We start from the raw sequence: 21,317 nt of genomic DNA, 5'->3' as shown, positions 1-21,317 counted from the left end.
GAAGCACTAAATAGAGGAGAGGAGAAACTTTAAATTAAAGATAAAAATCAACTGATGTATTTCTAGCCTCAGTTTTTATACTTTTTCTATGTGAACTGATTCACGCATGGTTTCAATATCTCTCAGTGTTGAATACCCCTCCCATCTTTCAGACAAGTTCTCTCTCTTGGATGCCTTGGAGTCAACATCTAAAACACAGCACTTTCACCTGCAAAAGTGTACCTCCACTGTTTTCCCATCTCCCTAGTCACTGAAAGAAGATATCGTTGGGTCACCCTTGATTTCTTTCCCTGCTCCACTACTAAAACTCGATTGAATTGCTCTCTAAAATCTCTCAGTCTTTTCTCCTTTGTCCCCTTTCCTGTTTCTTACCTGAATTTAAGGTTTTCTCATCTGGTTGTAATACCTCCCTCACTGACATGACTGCTTTGCCCTAGTTCATCTCACTTTTATTCATTCATTTGAAAGAATATTTGGTCCTTAACGGGAAGTGGGCCAGGCTGCCCTAGCTGGTGTGGCTCAGTGGTTTGGAGTCTGTAACCCAGGCGGGGGCACATGCCTAGGTTGTGGGCTGGATCCTTGATCCCTGATTCTCTGTCTGGGTGCATACGGGAGGCAACCAATTAATGCTTCTCTCTTGCGTCAATGTTTCTTTCTCTCCCTTCCTCTCTTTCTGGAAGCAATGAAAAAAAAAAGTCCTTGGGTAAGGATCAAAAAAAAAAAGAGGTGGACCAGGCACTGGTGATATCAAGAACACTAAGACACAGCCCTCAGCCTCAAAGGGCCCCTAGTCTATTACACAATGTGGACATACAGACAAATGATTGGAGAATAATTTTATAATTGTAGTGATAGAAATATACCCTGGGTATTATACCAGCATTGAGAAGGGCACAGAACCTACTTGGGTGGTATGTGCAGATGTGAGTGAGTGTGTGCTGATTAGCAATGACTCCTTGTAAGGTGATGACATTGTTGGGACTTAGAGGAGGAAGGTGTGGGAGAGGTTGTGATGATTGATGAGAGAATGGAAAGTTAGAGAGGAGGGACATTTCAGGCTGAAGGATCTTTCTAGCAAAAGCACAGGCGCAAGGAATAAGACGGGGGTGTGTGTGTACAGGCCAACAATATTTTTATATTGCTAGCACATCAAGGGCCCATTGGGGGTGGGCAGAGATGAGACTGTGTAAGTAGGCAAAGACCAGATTGGCGAGGGCCTTGTGTTCCCAGTTAGGGAGTTTGGACTTAACCTGGAAAATGAAGGAGATGCACCGATGGTTCCATGCCAGAGAGTAACAAGGACATATTGTCACTTAAGTATATCAGTCTGATGACAATCAGGTGGATAGATATAAGAAGATTTTTCCTATAGTAGAAAACACGAACTAGGACAGAGATAGGCCTGGAGTTGGGAACTATATAGGCAATAATGTCAGCAGGACCTGACAATTCTCTCAACGTCCAGTTTGAGGAAGAGGAAGAACAGGGATAATGTGATTCTAGATGGCATGTGTGGAGACACCATCATTAGAGCTGGAGAAAGTAACAGGAGGGGCACACCTGGTAGAAACAACAATGAAGTCACTTTTGGATGATTCTGAGGTACTTGTGGGATGTTCAGCCGGCAGCTGGATATCAATATCTGAAAAGGAAGGGACCTGGCCCCATATGTCCTGGGTAGTGGTCATCATTTGTCTGCGATGGGCTGTCCCTGTAAGATGCTTGGTTGTAGGCAAGAACAGCCCTCAAATAGGTGGACAGGTGCAAAATGAAGGAGATACCAATGTGCTCCAAGCCCTGCTATGAGATTTCAACTTGGCAACATGATCCTAGCTCTTTGGTCTTCTCCTGCAACTTGGAAGATCTGTGGACTAGTTAAGAGGGGGTTTTTATTGATGATCCTGGTAACTCTGACCCTAAGAAGAGTATGGATTAATGATTTTAAAACCCCTTTTCCCATTACAAACTTGTTTCTGATGCTTTTTGTCCTTGGAACACTAGTCCATTATAATTTAACCAGTCCTCTGCAGGAAGAATGGAATGGACCTGAAATGAAGACAGTTGTCCCTTTGACTGGAAGAGGGGGTTGAGGTGACCGAGGGAGGGGGTAGTGAAGTTGGCACAGAGGGCCATTAGGTGGGCTGCAGATTCTCAATTTATTTTCTCTGGTCTTCATTTGAGGTTGTAGTATTTCTTCCATTGTTTTTTATCCTCCCCAAGTCAGATAAAAAAAAGTGTTGTCCTTATAATTCTATTAAGCGTTTGGGCTTACTGAGACTGTGCTATGTGCCCAGTACCATTGTTTGTGCTTGGGATTTAAAGTGACCATGACACAGCTCTAGTCCTCAAGATTCAGCGTACAATGGTAGTTCTCGATGCTAGCTACACTTTGTGCTAGGTAATGCTAGAGTTATGTGGAGCTTCAAACTGCCCCAGTGTCCCACCCAGACCAACTGCTTCGGAGTACTTTGGGTAAGGTTTGGATATCAGAAGTTATTTTTTGACCTTTTTATTATGGAAAAGTTAAAGATAGAACGTTATCAGATAGATAAAGATATCAAGAATAGGGTAAGGATGCCCTTCCCCATGTATATATCACCCAGATTCAACAATGATCAACAAATGGCCAAGTTTGTCCTGGCTGGATAGCTCAGTTGGTTAGAGCATTGTCTCAATATGCCAAGATTGTGGGCTTGATGCCTGATCAGGGCACATACAAGAAGCAACCAATGAATCATAAATAAGTGTAACAACAAATGGATGTTCCTTTTTCTCTCTTTCTCTCTCCCTTCTTCTCTCTCTAAAATCAATCAATAAAAACATTTTTTAAAGGTCAATTTACTTCTTTCATAACCTCCCCCATGCTTCTCACTATTCGGTCATTTTATAGAAAAATTTCCAAAAGTCTATCAACTCATCCTTGATTGCTTTGATATGTATCTTGAAAGTTATTTATAAAACACAATGTCTTCATCATACCTAACACAATAAATAAAATTCCTTAATGTCATCAAATATCCAGTGTAGGTTGTCAAATTTTCCCAGTTGTCTCATAAACAACTTTTAGCAGTTAGTTTGTTTGAATTAGAATACAAGCAATGTTTACATATTGCATTTGGTTAATATACATTTTACATTTATTTTAATTTATAGGCTCCTGATCAATCTTTTTTCTCTTCTTTGCCATTATTTTTGAAGAAACCTCATTGTTGTCTTATAGAATTTCTCACATTTGGATTTTGCTCACTACATTCACACGGACCTATCATATGCCTTAGTTTCTTGATTTCATGAAAACCAATAATTAGATCTATTCCATATTCAGGTTAGGATTTTTGGAAAAGCATTTCTTAGGTGATGGTGTGTTTCCCATTGTATCACATCAGTAGGCACATCAAATCTCACTGCCTCTCTCTTTTGATCAGTGGGTGTATCTTAAAAAAAGAGCAAATCGCTAATATTATAAAGAACTAAGATTTCCAGCAGAAGAAAAAAAGATATGTACACATAAAATTAAAAAAGGCAAGTGAAACCTTTAACCCTAAATTCAAATTGGAAAGGTCAGAATAAAATCCTAACATATATATTTTTCCTTTAAAAAATATGTATTTCTTAACTGTGCACAAAAAGGGCCTGTGAAAAATAACCAGTTTAGGAGCAATGGGCACCTTTACGCCCATATTGTAGTTTCTAAACACCATTCCTCATGAAAATTTATCAAAACTCCATGGAGAATTACATGGGTCAGGTCTGGAGCAGAAAATACAGGAAATGAGCCTGGAATTTCCTTGCCTTTAGTATGTACTTGAAGATATACAAGGGATAAAAGGAGAAAAGTTCTTTATGAAAAATTCTAATAAATGAAAAAAAGAATAAAAGAATTAGTTCCGAAGTACCAAGTTAGGTTCTTTTGTTTGTGTTGCCTATTATACTTTTTTTGTAAAAGGGCGGGGTTATAATTTTGGGATCCTCCTCATGCCAGTGTTTGGGGTGATCTGTGCCTCTCCCTCACACCCCTCCATCGTGAGCACCGAGTGGTCAGACTGAAGGGGAACATTCTTCAGTGATCCCTGGGAGGTTGTGCTGGTACCGGCAGTGCCGGATCAGCTTTCCTTTGAACGGCACCAACTCTTCCTGGGAGCCTCTCTTCCCAGGTCATTAATAACAGCAAAGGGATTCTATTCCAAGAGGACTTACTGGGTTCCTGCTGAGGACTTCCTGGGATTCCCGTGAGTAATTAGTAATTAACCATCCCAACAGCTGGCCTTGCTACCCCAAGGGGATTTATCTACCCACTGTGATTCCTGATATGTTGATTATCTTCCAGAAAGTTATAGCGACTGCCTGGCCAGATGCTTTGCTCACGCACAATTGAGTGTAAATATGGGCAGGTGGAAGTAGTGTGGAAATCAGGCCTGGTAGTACAGGGTTCACTGGGAAAAACTTGCAAACACAGGGTTGGTCTCCCCTTATCCATTGTAGGTGGAGCAGAACACCAGGCTCCCTCTTCCTGTGAGGTGGGGCATTTAAGCTAAAAGATGGAAAAGGTACTGGCCCCTTTCCTGCCATCAGGACTGGGCATCATAGCAATACAGTGTGGCATCTCCTAGTTTCTGGTCTGTTGCTGCTGGATCTGTTTCCAAGCTGGGAGAATCATGGGCCCTCTCATAGTGTGATCAGACAGCTGGGGCCCAAACCTTGCAGTTACAGCACTTTGAGGTGACATGCTGGTGGCAGATTTTTCCATGTGAATCTTCAGGATGGAGGAAGTTGCAGCCCCAGCCCCAGCCCCAGCCCTAAAATCATCAGTATGAGGGGGATGCCGGGATCCAAGTCAAGTAGAATTAATCATCTTAAACACAGGGTCACAGTGGTTTCCTGGGAACTTTACAGGAGGCCCACTCCTTCTCTGGGAGACTAGCCCGTGGGGGGTCAGTCCTGGGCACATTAATCCTTTCATCTCTGTACATTTGGGTTGTTTTGGGGCTTTCACTGTTGGAAATAGGACAGCAATGATTAGCCTAATGTGCTTCTCCCATCCATATGATGAAAATTCCCATCATATGTTTGAGATTGAGTCCTGGAAGTGGGATTGCTGTATTAAAAGCCATGGGCAATTTTTAAAGCTATTCCTTAGTCTCTGTTTTAGGGGTTCTGCTATTTCATTAGAACTTTAAAACATTCTCTAAACCAGGGATCCCCAACCCCCGGGCTGCGGACCTGTACCCATCCAGGGCCTATTAGGAAGTGGGCGGCGGGGAAGCTCGCCTGAGCTCCACCTTCTCTCTCCGCCCTTCTTCCCCTGCCTCATCTCCTCACCGTGGAAATATGGGTCCCTGGTGCCAAAATGGTTGGGGACCGCTGCTCTAAGCAATTCTCGTACACTGGCAGTACTGAGAAACACTGGTCTAGTATAGATTTCTGAGAATTTCTCATATCACTTGAAAATTATTTAGACTCTTCTATTTCTTGGTAAATCTCTGATTAGGTCTTCAGTTAAAAAAATCCCATCAAGAGACAGGAGGAATTGATTTTAATAATGTATTTTATTTCATGCAATATGTCTAAAATATTTCAACATGTAATCAATATAAAATTACATTTGGGATATTTTACAAGTTTTTTGTGCTTATCTTCGAAATCCAGTGACTCATACCTGCGACTCATGTCAATGTGGACGAGCCGTATTTCAAATACTCATGGACATATGGAGGCTGGTGGCTGCCATGATGGACAGCCCAAGGCAAAGTAGCACCCTCCTACTCACAAGGCCTTTGTTACTTTCATAGCACTTATCATAACCTAAAATGATCTTATCTATTTATTCTTTATGTGCTTACTATTCGTCTTCCCTTCTACAATGTGAGCTCCTTGAGAGCAGGTTTTGTATCCAGCTCACTGGTGCATGCCTGGCCACCAGTACTAAAAACATATTTTTTTAATGGATAGATGCTTACTTATTAAATAGATGATTGAATAGCTCAATGATTGAAAAAATGGCGGAGGCTGCCTGAGAGGCATCTGAATGTATGATCCCTGCCTTACCTAATCACTTCACTCATCTAAGCCTGTAAAAGATACAGGTAAATTTACCAATTTGAAGGGGTTGTGCCTGGCTGGTGTGGCTCAGTGGATTGTATGCAGGCCTGTGAACCACAGAGTGGCTAGTTTATTCCCAGTCAGGGTACATGCCTGGGTTGTAGGCCACGTCCCCAGTAGGGGGGTGTACAGGAGGAAACCACACATTGATGTTTCTCTCCATCTCTTTCTCCCTCCCTTCCTGTCTCTCTAAAAATAAATAAATTAAATCTTGAAAAACAACTTGAAGAGGTTGTAAGAATTAAATAATAATGTGCATAAAATTGTTTCATAAACTGTTCTAGCCAAGATGGAGGTGTAGGTAGATACACTTTGCTTCCTCGCACAACCAAAAGGACAACAACAAATTTAGAAACAAAAAAACATCCAGAACTGACAGAAATCAAACTGTATGGAAGTTCAACAACCAAAGAGTTAAGGAAGAAACATTCATCCAGACTGGTGCACTGTGAGAAAGAAATGTGCCCCAAATGAAAGAAAAGAACAAAATTCCAGAAAAACAACTAAGCAATGAAGAGATAGCCAACCTATCAGATGCAGAGTTCAAAACACTGGTAATCAGGGTGCTTACAAAAGTAGTTAAGTATGTTCACAAAATAGAGGAAAAAGTGAAGTCTATGAAAAGTGAAATAAAGAAATATATATAGGGTACAGCCACTATGGAAAACAGTATGAAATTTTCTAAGAAAACTAAAAATAGATCTGCCTTTTGACCCAGCATTTCCACTGCTAGGATTATATCCTAAGAACCATGAAACACCAATCCAAAAGAATCTATGCACCCCAAGGTTCATAGCAGCACAATTTACAATAGCTAAGTGCTGGAAGTAACCTAAGTGCCCATCAGTAAATGAATGGATCAAAAAACAAATGTATAAATGGTACATTTACACAATGGAATTCTATGCAGCAGAAAGAAAGAAGGAGCTTCTACCCTTTGCAACAGCATGGATGGAACTGGAAAGCATTACACTAAGCAAAATAAGCCAGGTGGTGAAAGACAAATACCATATGATCGCACCTTTAATGGTGCAATCAAGCAAAATATAACCAAAGACACCGAAATAGAGAACAGGCTGACAGTGTCCAGAGGGAAGAGGGGAGGGAATTTCAGGGAACAAGGGTGAATGGTTTGCAGGAACAGGTATAAAAGACACATGGACAATAACAAGGGGCAGGGGTGGAAATGGGATTGAGGTGAGGAGGGCTTGGGCATGGGCTGGGATGGGGGTAAAAGGAAGAAAACTGTACTTGAACAACAATTAAAATTTAAAAAAAATCTTCACACCACACACGCACACACACACACAGAAAAATATACAGGGAACCAAGAGTGAAGGGAAGAAAGCCAGGACTCAAATAAAGGATTTGAGGTGGAAGGAAGAAATAAACATTCAGCCAAAACAGAATGAAGAAACAAGAATTCAAAAAATGAGGAGAGACTTAGGAACCTCGGGACAACTTTAAACATTCCAACATCTGAATCATAGTGGTGCCAGAAGGAGAAGAAAAAGAGCAAGAAATTGAAAACTTACTTGAAAAAATAATGAAGGAGAACATCCCCAGTCTGGTAAAGGAAACAGACTTCTAGGAATGCAGGAAGTTCGGGGAGTCCTGAAAAAGTTACACCCAAAGAAGCATACACCAACACACATCATAATTACATTACCCAAGATTAAATTAAGGAGAGAATTTTAAAAGCATCAAGAGAAAAGGAGACAATTACCTACAAAAGAGTTCCCCTAAGATTATCAACTGACTTCTCAAAAGAAACCTTGCAGGCAAGAAGCAGCTGGAAAGAAGTATTCCAGGTCATGAAAGGTAAGGACCTACATCCAAGATTGCTCTATCCAGCAAAGCTTTCATTTAGAATGGAAGGACAGATAAAGTGCTTCCAAGATAAGGTCAAGATAAAAGAGTTGATCATCACCAAACCCTTATTATGTGAAATGGTAAAAGGACTTATCTAAGAGAAAGAAGATCAAAACTATGGACAGTAAAATGACAACAAACAACTATCACAACTGAACCTAAAACAATAACAAAAACAAACTAAGCAAGCAACTAGAACAGGAAAAGAATCACAGAAATGGAGATCACATGGAGGCTTATCAGTGGGGAAGAATGGGGGAAAGGGTACAGAGTATAAGAAGCATAAATGGTAGGCAGAAGATAGACATGGGGAGGTTAAGAATAGTATAGGAAATGGAGAAGCCAAAGAACTTATATTAAATACCCATGGACATGAACTAAGTGGGAGAAATGTTTTGGGGAGAGGAGATAGGGTGGAAGAGAATAAAGGGGAGAAAAAAATGGGATAACTATAATAGCATACTCAATAAAATGTACTAGAAAATTGCTTCATAAACTATAAAGTCTCCTGTGAAAGGTAGTTATTATTATTAAGTGACTTCCATTGATGACTACTGTTAGCAATTTGGGGATATAGGAGTGTAAAAGAGTAAGGTTTTGGAATCTCGGATCCCTGGCTCTGCCATTTACCAGTTGCGTGACCTGGGTGGATTGCCTACTGTTTCTGTTCTACTAAAACAGAGTCTCCCAGGAAGCAGCCTGGCAACCTGGATTTTAAACAAATGCCCCAAGTGATTCTTATTATCAAATAAGTTTGGGAAACACCGGATATGGAATTACTGATCTACCGGGGTTATCTGTGATACCAGCTGAGACCTGGTCACCCTGTTGAGCCCTTACACTGAGGTTAGTGTCTTTGACTGAGTGCCCAGCGTGGGAAAGATTAGTGAGCAGCCATGAGAAAGATAGCACCTCATCAGCTAGATCAGCAGTATCACTCTGGGGATCAATAGGACAACGGATGCTGCTGCCAACTCACGCTCCTTCTCACCTGAAGGCTGATGTCAGCTCTGACTTCAATCACCTGGCTTTTCGGGCAGAAACTGAAATCACGACAGAAGGCCTTAGGAAGAAGCAGCAGACTGTGCCCCCCTTTGAAACGTCAGCTGTCTCAAAGAGGGATCCCTGGGAGTGGCCATGGAGCAGGCACCTGCCACGTGTTTCCAGGTCCTCAAATCGGAAGCCTCTGAGTTGCATCGGTCCTGCTGGAGTGGAGTATAGGCACATCAAGACAGCCTGCTGATGAGTGCCAGGTGCCTACGACACATACAAACTCTGCATGCTCTGATGTAAGTAAAAAAAATCTATTGCCCTCTTCTAATTTCCTTTAAATATTCTTAAATATTTAGTCTTTGAAAGCTCCCCTAACTGCCCACCTAAAACATATAATCCTCAACAGTCAAAATAAGAGACTGATGTCATCTTTTAATTGTTTCTTTTCCTTTTTTTTTCCCTGTTATTTAGAAAAAAAATTATCCCGTTGAAGACTTGGCTGCTGTGGCTCAGTACACTGAGTGCCAGCCTGTGAACCAAAAGATTGCTGTTTCGATCCCCAGTCAGAGCACATGCCTGGGTTGCAGGCCAGGTCCCTGGCTGCAGGCAACCAATCAGTGTTTCTCTTGTACATCAGTGATTCTCTCCCTCTCTTTCTCCTTCCCTTCCTCTCTCTCTAAAAATAAATAAATGAAATCTTTTAAAAAAGCCATCCACTTGGCAAATATCCAAAAGTCAAAACATATTGTATTGCCAAGGACATGGGAATTAGATTCTTTTATATATTGCTGATGGTAGTGTAAATTGCTACAAACCCTCAGTGCTTGTGTGTATATGGGGGGGCGGTTAATTCAGTAACAGACATAAACAATTGTATAAATCTTGAATCCAGTAATTCCATTTCTTTCATGTGGCCCTGGCTGGTGTAGCTCGGTGGATTGAGCATGGGCCTGCAAACCATTTCTTTTGTACATATATTAACATATATACAAAATATCATATGTACACACATGCAATGGAGTGCTGTTCAGCCTTAAAGAACATTGAAATTCTGATAAACGGATGGACCTTGGTCAGTGAAACAAGCCATAGGTGGCTTATAACTAAATGTCTAAGTGAAATAACCAGACACAGAAGGAAAAATATTACATGCTCCCACTTATGTGAGGTACCTAGTAGTTTAACACATAGAAAGTAGAATAGTGTTTACTAGGGCCTGGGGGTGGGGGAGGGAGGAATGGGGAGTTGCTACTTCACAGGGACAGAGTTTGAGTCTGGAGATGGATGATGGTGATGGGTGCACAGTAGTGCCAGTATATTAATGCCACTGAATTGTACACTTAAAATGTAAGTTTGTTATGCATATTCTAAAAATACAGGTGCACCCTGGCCAGTGTGGCTCAGTTGGTTGGAATGTTGTCCTGTAAACTGAAGGGTTGCAGGTTCAATTCCCATCTAAGGCACACGCCTGGGTTGAGGGTTTGGTCCCTGGTCGGAGTTCATACAAGGGGTGGCTGATCAATGTTGTTCTTTCACATCAATGTTTCTCTTCCTCTTTTCCTCCCTTCCCCTCTTTCCGATATCAGTGGGCATGTCCTCAAGTGAGGATAAAAAAATACATATAGCAAGTTATTCATTACAATATTAATTATAGTGTTGTATTCATAACAGTTATTTATAGTAGCAAGACTAAAAACTACCTAAGTATCCATCAATGGAGGAAGCTTCCAAAGGGTGCTAGCTTTAGGGTACTTCGCCATCCCTTACTGGTGTGTGGCAATGTTTTATTGAATTCTGCACTCTGTGGTGACATGCAGTCCCTGAGAATATGTTGTAACCTTCCTGCAACATTGTACAGGGAGAAGTCCGAAGGCTTAGAGAGAGAGCAACACTTTAGCACCAATGGCTAAGCCAGCTGCTGACCACATACCGCAGGAGGTCAGGAGGAGGCTCATTTCCTAAGGCATTAGAAAGTACATTAGAAGAAAAAGGAGCACCAGCACCTTTGAAAAGTTCCACGGAGGCTGTGCTCTCTGGGCTGGAAGTGAGGTAGGAGGAGCTGCAGGGGAGTGTTGGAGGGAATAGTGGAATCTGGAGTGGTGGCGGCCATGTGGCAGCAAGAGACAAGGAGAGTGTGTTCCTGCAAGGAGCCCGGAGGCTCCTGAGTGGAGCCAGAAGTTTTGATCCACAGGGAGCTGTGGCTGTGGCTAATTAATCTCTGGGTCCTTAGGAATGAAGTAATTGGGCAGACTTCTAAGGTACTGCTTGACCCGATAAGCAGAAAAATATTCTAGGAAAGGTGTGTAGGAATATGGCCTGGGCTCTTGTTCAGTTTCCAGATCTAAGACAAGACATGGTGGAGAGCCCCTTGATTAAGGAGGACATGCCACTTACTGAGGAGGGACTCTGTAGTGTGGCCACAGTCCTTCCTTGGAGGGACTTGCAGTCATTTAGCAGAGTGACTATACAACAGAAAAAGTTTATAACAAGGCTAGATACTTGAGTTACTAGATACTGGCTCCAGCGTGACACTAATTTCTGGAGACTTAAACTGCTACTGGGATCCTCCTGTTGAGAAGGGGCTTAGAGAGGTTTGGTGAAGGATGAAGTCTGGTTTCAAGCCTGTTGCAGAGTGGGTCTAGTGGGGTCCTGGGCCCACCTTGTGCTTATTTCTCTCGTTCCAGATAGTCAAGTGGGAATGGATAGACTCTGTGAATCGATGAACCCTCAGATTGGCTCCCTGACCCAAGGAGTGAGCACTATTAAGTAAAAGGGAGTCAAATAGAAGCCCATGCAACAGTTTCCATCCTGACCTTTAACCCAAGATAGTAAACCAAAAGCAACAGCACGTCCCTGGAGGAATTACAAAGATTCATGACTCAAAGACTTAAAAACCACAGAATATATAATTCCTACCATAAACAATTTACCTCACCTGTTTGGATAGTGCAAAAGCCAGAAGGTTTTGGAGCACGTAGATTATGCCACATTTTTTTAGGAGCAGATCCAATCTTAGTTGAGGTTCTGGATACATAGCATCTTTACTGGTACACAGACCCTCCCTACCCAGCACCAGTATTCGGCTATTGATTTACTGCAGTTTTGTTTCTTGCTGTCAGTAAAGACAGTCAAAGGCAGCTTGCCTTCATGAAGCAGGGAGATGACCACATTTCCAGTTTTGCCTGAGGGCTATGTCAACTCTGTTTCTGTCACAACATGGTCCACAGGGAACTTGACCATCTCACTATCTGATGGGGTCACATTGGCCTTCTGCATTTGTGAAGCTGTATTAGCCAGAACTAGTGAATTGGAAAGGTGCTGGATGCCACAGTAAAAAAAAACATGCACATCAGAGGATGGGAAATAAGGCCAGCAAAGGGCTTGCCTGCAGTACAGATGTTTCTGTGGACATCCAGGGGACTTGGGCATGTTTAGCTAGCCCCCTAAAGTGAGAAATAAACTGCTTCACTTTTTACTTTGCATCATGAAGAAGGAGGCACAATGGTTGGTGGGCCGTGTTTGATTTTGGTGGCAACATACACTATATTCAGGCTTGATGCTCTGACCCATATACTGGGTCAGTTTTGACTGGTGCCCAACAGAAAGACTTCCTAGCAAGTCAAGGCTGTGGAACAAAGTGCCCTGCCATGTGGGCCTTGTAACCTAGAGACCCGGCAGCCTTGGCAGTGTCTGTGCAGACCAAGATCCCGCCTGGAGCCCCTGGTAAGACCCAGGCTCCTAGGACTCCAGAATCAGGTCACCTAGTTTACCTAGTGAACCAGAGAGTCCTTTCCTTCCCTCCTTCCTTCCTTCCTTCCTTCCTTCCTCCCTCCCTTCCTTCCCTTCCTTCCTTCCTTCCTCCCTCCCTCCCTTCCTCCCTTCCTCCCTTCCTTCCTCCCTCCCTTCCTCCCTTCCTTCCTTCCTTCCTTCCTTCCTTCCTTCCTTCCTTCCTTCCTTCCTTCCTTCCTTCCTTCCTTCCTTCCTTTCCTCACCAGAGGATGTGTTTATTGATTTTAGAGATACAGGAAGGGGTATGGTCGGGGGAGAGAGAAACAAATAGCAGTGGGAGAGAGAAACATCTATTGGTTGCCTCCCATTTGTGCCCAGACTGGGAATCAAACCCACAACCTTTTGGTGTATGAAATGACACTTTAACTAACTGAACCACCTGGCTAGGGCAAAGACTTTATTTTTTAAAAGCTGATAACATCAAAGCACTATATAGTATCCATATTTGTTGCAAAAACAATTACTGAAGTTTTAAAACATTAAATAAGCTGAATCAATGGTTGTGACTATAATTTTCAACAAATATACAGATTTTCCTTCAAGGTCTGGGCTTGATTTCTACATGGTAGCATTCCCTGGGCTTATTTTTTTATCAAAATAGGGACTTTTGAAAAACAAGGCTTTGTTTCTCTTTTATTTTATTTATTTATTTTTTCAGATGCTTTGGGATGAATTAAACTTCCAGCCAACAACAAGTTTAAGCCTCCCATAGTTGTCTACTTTTATTTATTTATTTTTCTAAGTATATTTTATTGATTAAGCTTTATAGTTTCCCCAATTTTTTCCCTTTGCCCTCCTCCACCTGGTACTCCTCTTCCCTCCAGCAATGCCCCCCACCACGGGCCCATGGGTCATGCATGTAAGTTCTTTGGCTTCTCCATTTCCTATTCTTAACCTCCCCTGTGTATTTTGTTCCTACCAATTATGCTTCTTAATCCCTGCACCATTTCCTCCATTCTTCCCCATTCCCTTCCCAGTGATAACCCTCCAAATGATCCCCATACCTATGATTCTGTTCTTGTTCGTGTTGGGTGCTTGGTTTGGTTTTATTTTGTTGTTGATAGTTATGTTTGTTGTCATTTTAATGTTCATAGTTTTGATCTTCTTATTTTTCTTACATAAGTCCCTTTAACACTTCATATAATAATGGTTTAGAGATGATGAACTCCTTAGCTCTACCTTGTCTGGGAAGCACTGTAACTGCCCTTCCATTCTGAATTAGAGCTTTGCTGCCTGCAGTAACCTAGGTTGTAGGTTCTTGCTTTCATCACTTTGAATACATCTTGCCAGTCCCTTCTAGCCTGCAAAGTTTCTTTTGAGAAATCAGCTAATGGTCTTATGGGAACTCTTTTGTAGGTAACTCTCCGCTTTTCTCTTGCTGTTTGTAGAATTCTCTCTTTATTTTTAACCTTTGGCATTTTAATGATGACGTTATGATGTTTGGCATTATGATGTTTCTTGGTGTGGTCCTCTTTGTGTCCATATCGTTTGGGACTCCCTGTGCTTCCTGGACTTGTACGTCTATTTTCTTCTCCAAATTGGGGAAGTTCTCTCTCACTAATTTTTCAAAATAGATTTCCAATTTCTTGCTCTTTCTCTTCTCCCTCTGGCATCCCTGATGACTTCTTGAAGTTGTCCCAGAGGCTTCTTATACTACTCTTTTTTGGATTCTTTTTTCTCCTTGTTATGATTGGTTGTTTTTTGCTTCCTTATGTTCCCATATTGATTTTATTCTCAGCTTTGCCCACTCTATTGTTTCCCTGTAAATTGCTCTTTATTTCAATTAGTAAATTCTTCATTTCTGACTGGATCTCTTATGCTGTTGAGGTCCTCAGTAAGTTCCTTGAGCATTCTTATAACCAGTGTTCTGAACTCTGCATTTGACAGATTGCTTATCTCCATTTTATTTAGTTCTTTTTCTGGAGTTTTTTAAAATATGTTTTATTGATTATGCCATTACAGTTGTTCTATTTTCCCCCCTTCATTCCCCTCCACCCTGCACACCCCTCCCCCACCATTCCCCCCTTTAGTTTATGACCATGTGTCTCAAGTTCTTTAGATTCTATATTTCCCATACTATTCTTGCCCTCCCCCTATCTATTTTCTACCTACCATCTATGCTACTAATTTTCTTTTCTTTTTTTTTTTATTGTGGTTTTATCTGCTTTTCCCCAATTACAAATGAAGTTGAATTTCTTTGAACATTTACTGGACAACAACAAAGAACTTTGTTGTGTGAACTTCCTATTGTTTTTTCTTTTCTTTTTTTTAATTTTATTTTTTTAATTTATTTTTTTATTGATTATGCTGTTACAGTTGTTCTATTCCCCCCCTTCATTCCCCTCCACCCTACCCTGTGGGCGCCACTAGCCCCCCATGGCAAAGCCAGAGGGTCAGGGGGGCATAGCCACTGCTCGTGGAGACGTGACCGTAAGCCCCCCTTGGCAAAGCCGGGGGGCCTGGGTCAGCTGGCAAGGCCGCTGCCCGTGGCACAGTTCCTCTCCACCTTGCTTGGCTCCCTGCCTGGAACCTGCTGTGGCTAGACAATAGGTCTCCCAAGAAAGCTAGAGAGCCTGTTTCCCTGTAGAAGGGTAGGTCATGCACCGGTGCTTGATAAACAGAGAAGTTTCGATAGCACCCTGTGTTCCCCTGTTGTTCCATAGAGTAGCTTTGCAGAAAGGACAAAGAAACTGGCTTGGGTACAGCCCCCTCCTGCTTATTCCCCATAACTGTAATAAAAGCCTTGAATAAACGGAGTTCGGGGCTCAGCGGAATGCTGAGACCTCTCCAACCTGACTCCCTGCGTCCTTGACTCATTTCCGCCCCCTCCCCTCTCCTGACGAGGCTGGTCCGCGGCGGCACTACCCCCCCATCCCCACCATTACCCACCCTTTAGTTTCTGACCATGTATCTCAAGTTCTTTAGATTCTATATTTCCCATACTATTCTTGCCCCCCTCATCTATTTTCTATTTACTGCCTATGCTACTTATTTTCTGAAACTTCTCCCCCCTTCTCCTTCTCCCGCTCCCCTGTTGCTGACCCTCCATGTGATCTTTATTTCTATGGTTCTACTCCTGATCTAGCTGTCCTCTTAGTTTGCTTTTGTTTTAGGTGTGGTTCTTCATAACTGTGAATTTGCTGTCCTTTCACTGTTCATCTTTTTTAATCTCCTTTTTCTTAGATAAGTCCCTTTAACATTTCATATAATAAGGGCTTGGTGATGATGAACTCCTTGAATTTGATCTTATCTGAGAACCACTTTATCTGCCCTTCCATTCTAAATAAAAGCTTCGCTGGATAGATCAATCTTAGATGTAGGTCTTTGGATTTCATGACTTGAAATACTTCTTTCCAGCCCCTTCTTGCCTGTAAGGCCTCTTTTGAGAAATCAGCTGACAGCCTGATGGGAACTCCTTTGTAGGTGACTGTCCCTTTATCTCTTGCTGCTCCTAGAATTCTCTCCTTCATTTTAATCTTGGCTAATGTAATTATAATGTGCGTTGGTGTGTTCCTTCTTGGGTCCAACTTCTTTGGGATTCTCTGAGCTTCCTGGACTTCTTGGAAGTCTATTTCCTTTGCCAGATTGGGGAAGTTCTCCTTTATTATTTGTTCAAATAAGTTTTCCACTCATGGCTGTTCCTCTTCCCCTTGTGGTACCCCTATAATTCAGATATTGGAGCATTTAAAGATGTCCTGGAGGTTCCTAAGCCTCTTCTCATTTTTTTGAATTCTTGTTTCTTCATCCTTTTCCGTTTGGTCATTTTTTTTCCTCTTTCTGGTCCACTCCTTTGATTTGAGTCCCAGTTTCCTTTCCATTACTATTGGTTTCCTGTGCATTTTCCTTCATTTCAATTACTTTAGCTTCCATATGTTCCTCTAATTTGTGACTATAATCAACCAGTTCTGTGAGCATCCTGATCACCAGTCTTTTGAACTGCACATCTGAAAGTTTGGCTCTTTCTCGGTCGCTTAGATTTATTGGCTCTGGGGCTCTGAGTTGTTCTCGAGCCCTGTTTTGATCTGTTCCTGCCTGTTATGTATGAGGAGAGGAGCCTTAGATGTTCACCAGGGCGGGGCTACCCGGGTCGCTGGTTTGTGACGCTGTATGTGGGGGCGGGGTCAGAGAGGGACAATAAGCAGTCTCCTCTGCCTCTTCCTGCCACTGGGGCCTGCAAGGTCTGTCTCACCGCTTGTTCCTTCACTGGTTTATCTGCATGTGAATGTGTGACTGAGATCAGCCCTCAGCGGGTCTGCCCGCTACTCCACACCTGGGATCCGCCCACGGCTGTTGGTGCACCTGGGTTGCGCACCCAGGTCAGTCCGGTGGATCTTTCCTGCCCGACCCAGCTCTGCTGCTGGCTCTGCCCCTCTTACTGGTTTGGCTGAAGGGTTCGTTGTTGTCAGACTTCCATATAGTTCAATTTTCTGTGGTTTGGCTGCATTTCTGTTGCTAAAACTTTGTTGTTTTTAAACTTGGTTGTGTGAGAAGGCGCAGTGCTTCCACCTACGCCTCCATCTTGGTGGGAGTCCCCTCCTTTTTCTGGAGTTTTGATCTGTTTTTTCATTCGGTCCATGTTTCTTTGTCTCCTTGTTTTGGCAGCCCTCCCATTTTGTTTCTATGTATTAGGTAGAGTTGCTTTGACTCCGTGTCTTGATAGCATGCCTTAACATAGTAGGTGTCTTGCAGGGTCCAGTGGCACAGCCTCCCATATCACAAGCTGGGTGTGCAAGGTGTGTCCTTCATGTGTACCCCAGGCCTGAGTACACCCTCCTCTCATAGTTGAGTTTTGGTTGTTGTTGACAAATCAATGGGAGGGATTTACCCAGGCCAGTCAACTGCAAGGATTGGCTATGACCACTGACCACCAACCTCTGTCCTCTGTGGTTGATCATTTGGGCAAGGGCAGGGTGGTAGTGCTCTGATGTGGTCTGTGTTAGAGTCGAGGAGGAAAAAAGTTGTTTGTGCAAATGCCCACTCAAGCCTGAGTAGAAACCGCACCCACCCCCAGGCAGGTGTTCCAGAGAGTTAGGAATTGGTCAAAACATACAGAGGGCTTCCATGTGTCAGGAGTTGTTGTTAAGTGCTTCACACCTGAGCTCTTTTAGCCTATTGCTAACTGCCACCTTTGCTTCTGGAAACCCGCTTGCTTGCCTGCTTCTATAAAAACCCTAGCCTGTAAGCGTTAGGCGCGACTCTCATTTGCAGCCATTTTGGCACCGTGTCTCCTGACACCCCGAGAGTTCGCCCCTGCGCAGGTAAAACTTTGAAACTTTGGCCAATAAAACATCTTTGACTGCCCGACCATCTCCGACCCTTCTTGCTTGTGAGAGCGGAATGTAACAGTCTGCAGCTGTCCACTGAGTGCACTGGCCCTGGGGTTTCCTAGGTAGTGCTGGTCAAGGTTAGTCCTGACTTGTGTTCTGCCCAAGGCCGCCCTGCCTGAGCTACAAAGCAATCTGAGATGTCTGCTACTTGCGCTGGGCTTGAAGATCCCCAGGTGAAGCCAAGCTGTGAAACTAATCTCATTGCTGCTAGTGCCTAGCCTGGAGCTCACTGTGGCCAGCTGTTGCTTGTTTGATAAGATTTAGTAAGTTGTGAAGCACGAGCCAAGACCTACCATTCGTACAGAAAAGCAGCTCTGGTGGGCAGGTAAGTTGAGTGGGTCAGAGTCTCTGGGGATTTCTAAGGTTGGTCAAACAGTGTTAACCAGGTTAATGGAGTGGCACCAGCCTGCTGGCTCTGAGGCTCTGTAGAGGGAAGGCTCAGATAAGGCACAATGGCCTCTGCTTGCTCTTATGCCAGATACTACAGCCTTTCCCACTATACCACTGGTGCCTTTCAAACTGCTACTCTGTTGCTGGAGCTCAGAGGGACTGAGTCTGAGTAAGTCCGTGTGTTGGTTCTTTAAGAGGAACTGCTTGGAATTACAGCCGTTTCTTCCACTGACTCCATTCCTGTTAGTTTTTGCAGCCAAAAGCTCTCGGGACTTACCTTCCTGGCACTGAAACCCTGGGATGGGGGCCTGGTGTGGGGCTGGGACTCCTTGATTCTGAGCTGTCCCTCCTGAATTTTTATCAACTGTGTGTGGATGTGGGATCAGCACATTCTGCGTCTGCACCCTTCCTACCCGTCTCACTAATGTAATTTCTTTAATTCTGTAGCTGTCAGACTTGCCCTCACTGATTTCTGACAGTTTTGAGTGCTGGCTGTTCTGTATTTAGTTGTAATTTTGATGTCGTTGTGCAAAGAAGTGAGCCATGTCTGCATATGCTGCGACCTTGACCCCAGGCTCTGGCTTTGTTTTGATTTCAAAGAGGCAGGTAAAGAGGTGACTCTGCTGGTTGGGGTGATGAATCTCAATAAACAATGAGGAAATGGACTGCTGCTATACAATGCAGGCAAAGGGGGCTTATATTTGAAACCCAGGGGACTCTAGCAATGAATCAAGGTAAAACTTCCGAAGGTGGTTTTCTCATACAAAAAGAATGAGATTTAACAATGAGGAATGAGGTTGAGACTGTGTCTTAGTGTGTTTGAGCTGCTATAACAAAAATATAAACTAAGTGGCATATAAACAACAAGCATTTGTTTCTCACAGTTCTGGAGGCCACTAAGTCCAAGATCGTGGCACCAGCAGATTCAGTATCTGGTGGGCACTCACTTTCTGGTTCATGCACAGCGCCTTTTTGCTGTGTCCTCACATGGTAGAAGGGATGAGGGATCTTTTATAAGGGCACTAACCCCAGTCCCAAAGGCTCTGTCCTCATGACCTAATGATCTCCTAAAGGCTCCACCTCCTAATACCATCATTTTGGAGGTTGGCATTTCAGTGTATGAGTTTTCGGGGACAGAAACATTCAGTCCAAATACCCTATCAGGTAAAGAACCCCACCCAGCTGAGGTGCTGGCAGAGGGTCAGGAGAATGTGGCATGAGTGGAAGAAGCCACAATTCTGCAGTAGGCTGTGTCACTGTTTAGAGAAGTGAGGAATATAGCAGCTGTGGTTTGCTCATTGTCTGCCCCATCCCCTTCCCTGCTAATTGGTTTGCAATGTTTTAAAGGAAATAATCATGTACCATAGACATGGTACATGATTAGTGACATGTACCATAGACATGGTACATGATTAGTGACATGTACCATGTCACTATTTTAAAGTATACAGTTCAAAGGTTTTTAGTATATGTATATGTGGTACAGCCATCACCACGCTCTAAATCCTGAACACTTTTGTTATCAAGAAATCCTATACGTGTTTGTAATAATTCCCAGTGCCCTCTTTCCCCACCCACCAGCAATCAGTACTCTGCTTTTTATCTTTATGGATTTGCCTATTCTGGGAATTTTATTTAAAAGGAGTCAAATGTGTGGCCTCTGTGTCTGCATTATTTTACTTAAAATAATGTTTTCACAGTTCATTGATGTTGTAGCATGTATCAGTATTTTATTCCTTTTTATTTTATTTTATTCCTCATTTATTCCTTTTTATTTTATTTTATTCCTCATATACACATATATCACATTTTGTTTAAACATTGGGGTTATTTCTACTTTTTGGCTCTTCTGATCCAAAAATAGAACACTCATGTACAATTTTTGAGTGTTTTCTCTTCTTTTGATTATACGCCTCGGAGGAGAATAGCTACTAAACAGTAATTCTCTGTTTAACCTTTCGGTGAACTTCTAAATCGTTCTCCACAGGGCCGTACCATTTTACGTTTCCACCAGCAATGCGTGGGGCTTCCATTTTCTCCATGTACTTGACAGCACTTGCTATTTTATTGTTTATTTACTTATTTACTTAAGTTATTACACCTATCCTAGCAGGTTAAGACTAGTATTTGATTTGCATTTCTGTAATCACTAGGAAGAGTGAGCACCTTTTCATGTGCTTATTGACTATCTGCACATGTTCTTTGGAGAACTGTCTATTCAAATACTTCACTCACTAGATGATGGAGTTATCTTTTTATTTTTGTGTCATTAGAGTTGGTTATGTATTCTAAATACTAGATCCTTATCAGATATATTATTTGCAAATTTTGTCTCTTCTTCTGTGAGTTGTCTTTTCACTTTTTGATGGTGTCATTTGACACACAAAAATTTAAAATTTTGATGAAGTTTAGTTTATATTTTTGGGTTGTTTGTGGTTTTGGTGTCATATCTAAGAAAATGTTGCCCAGTCAAAAGTCACAGAGATTTACATTAATGTTTCCTTCTAAGAGTTTTATGGTTTTAACTCATATTTAGATCTTTGTTTCATTTTAATTTAATTTTGTGTGTGGTGTGAGAAGGAGTTCACATTTATTCTTTTCACATCAATACCCAGTTTTCTCAGGATTATATATTTAAAAGACTATTCTTTCCCTATTTAATAGTCTTGACACTTCTGCCAAAAATCAATTGAATATAAACACATATGTTTATTTCTGAACTTTCAATCTATTCCATTGATCTATATATCTATCTTTATGCTAATAACCTTGATTAGTATTGATTAGTCTTGATTAGTGTTGCTTTGTAGTAAATTTTACAATCAGGAGATATGAGTTTTTTAATTT

Source organism: Artibeus jamaicensis, unplaced genomic scaffold (genome assembly GCF_021234435.1).
Source record: "Artibeus jamaicensis isolate MK-2021 breed Jamaican fruit bat unplaced genomic scaffold, CSHL_Jam_final contig_484, whole genome shotgun sequence".
NCBI lineage: Eukaryota > Metazoa > Chordata > Mammalia > Chiroptera > Phyllostomidae > Artibeus > Artibeus jamaicensis.
The sequence above is the reverse complement of the archived record's forward strand: the minus strand, read 5'-3'. Positions refer to the sequence as shown.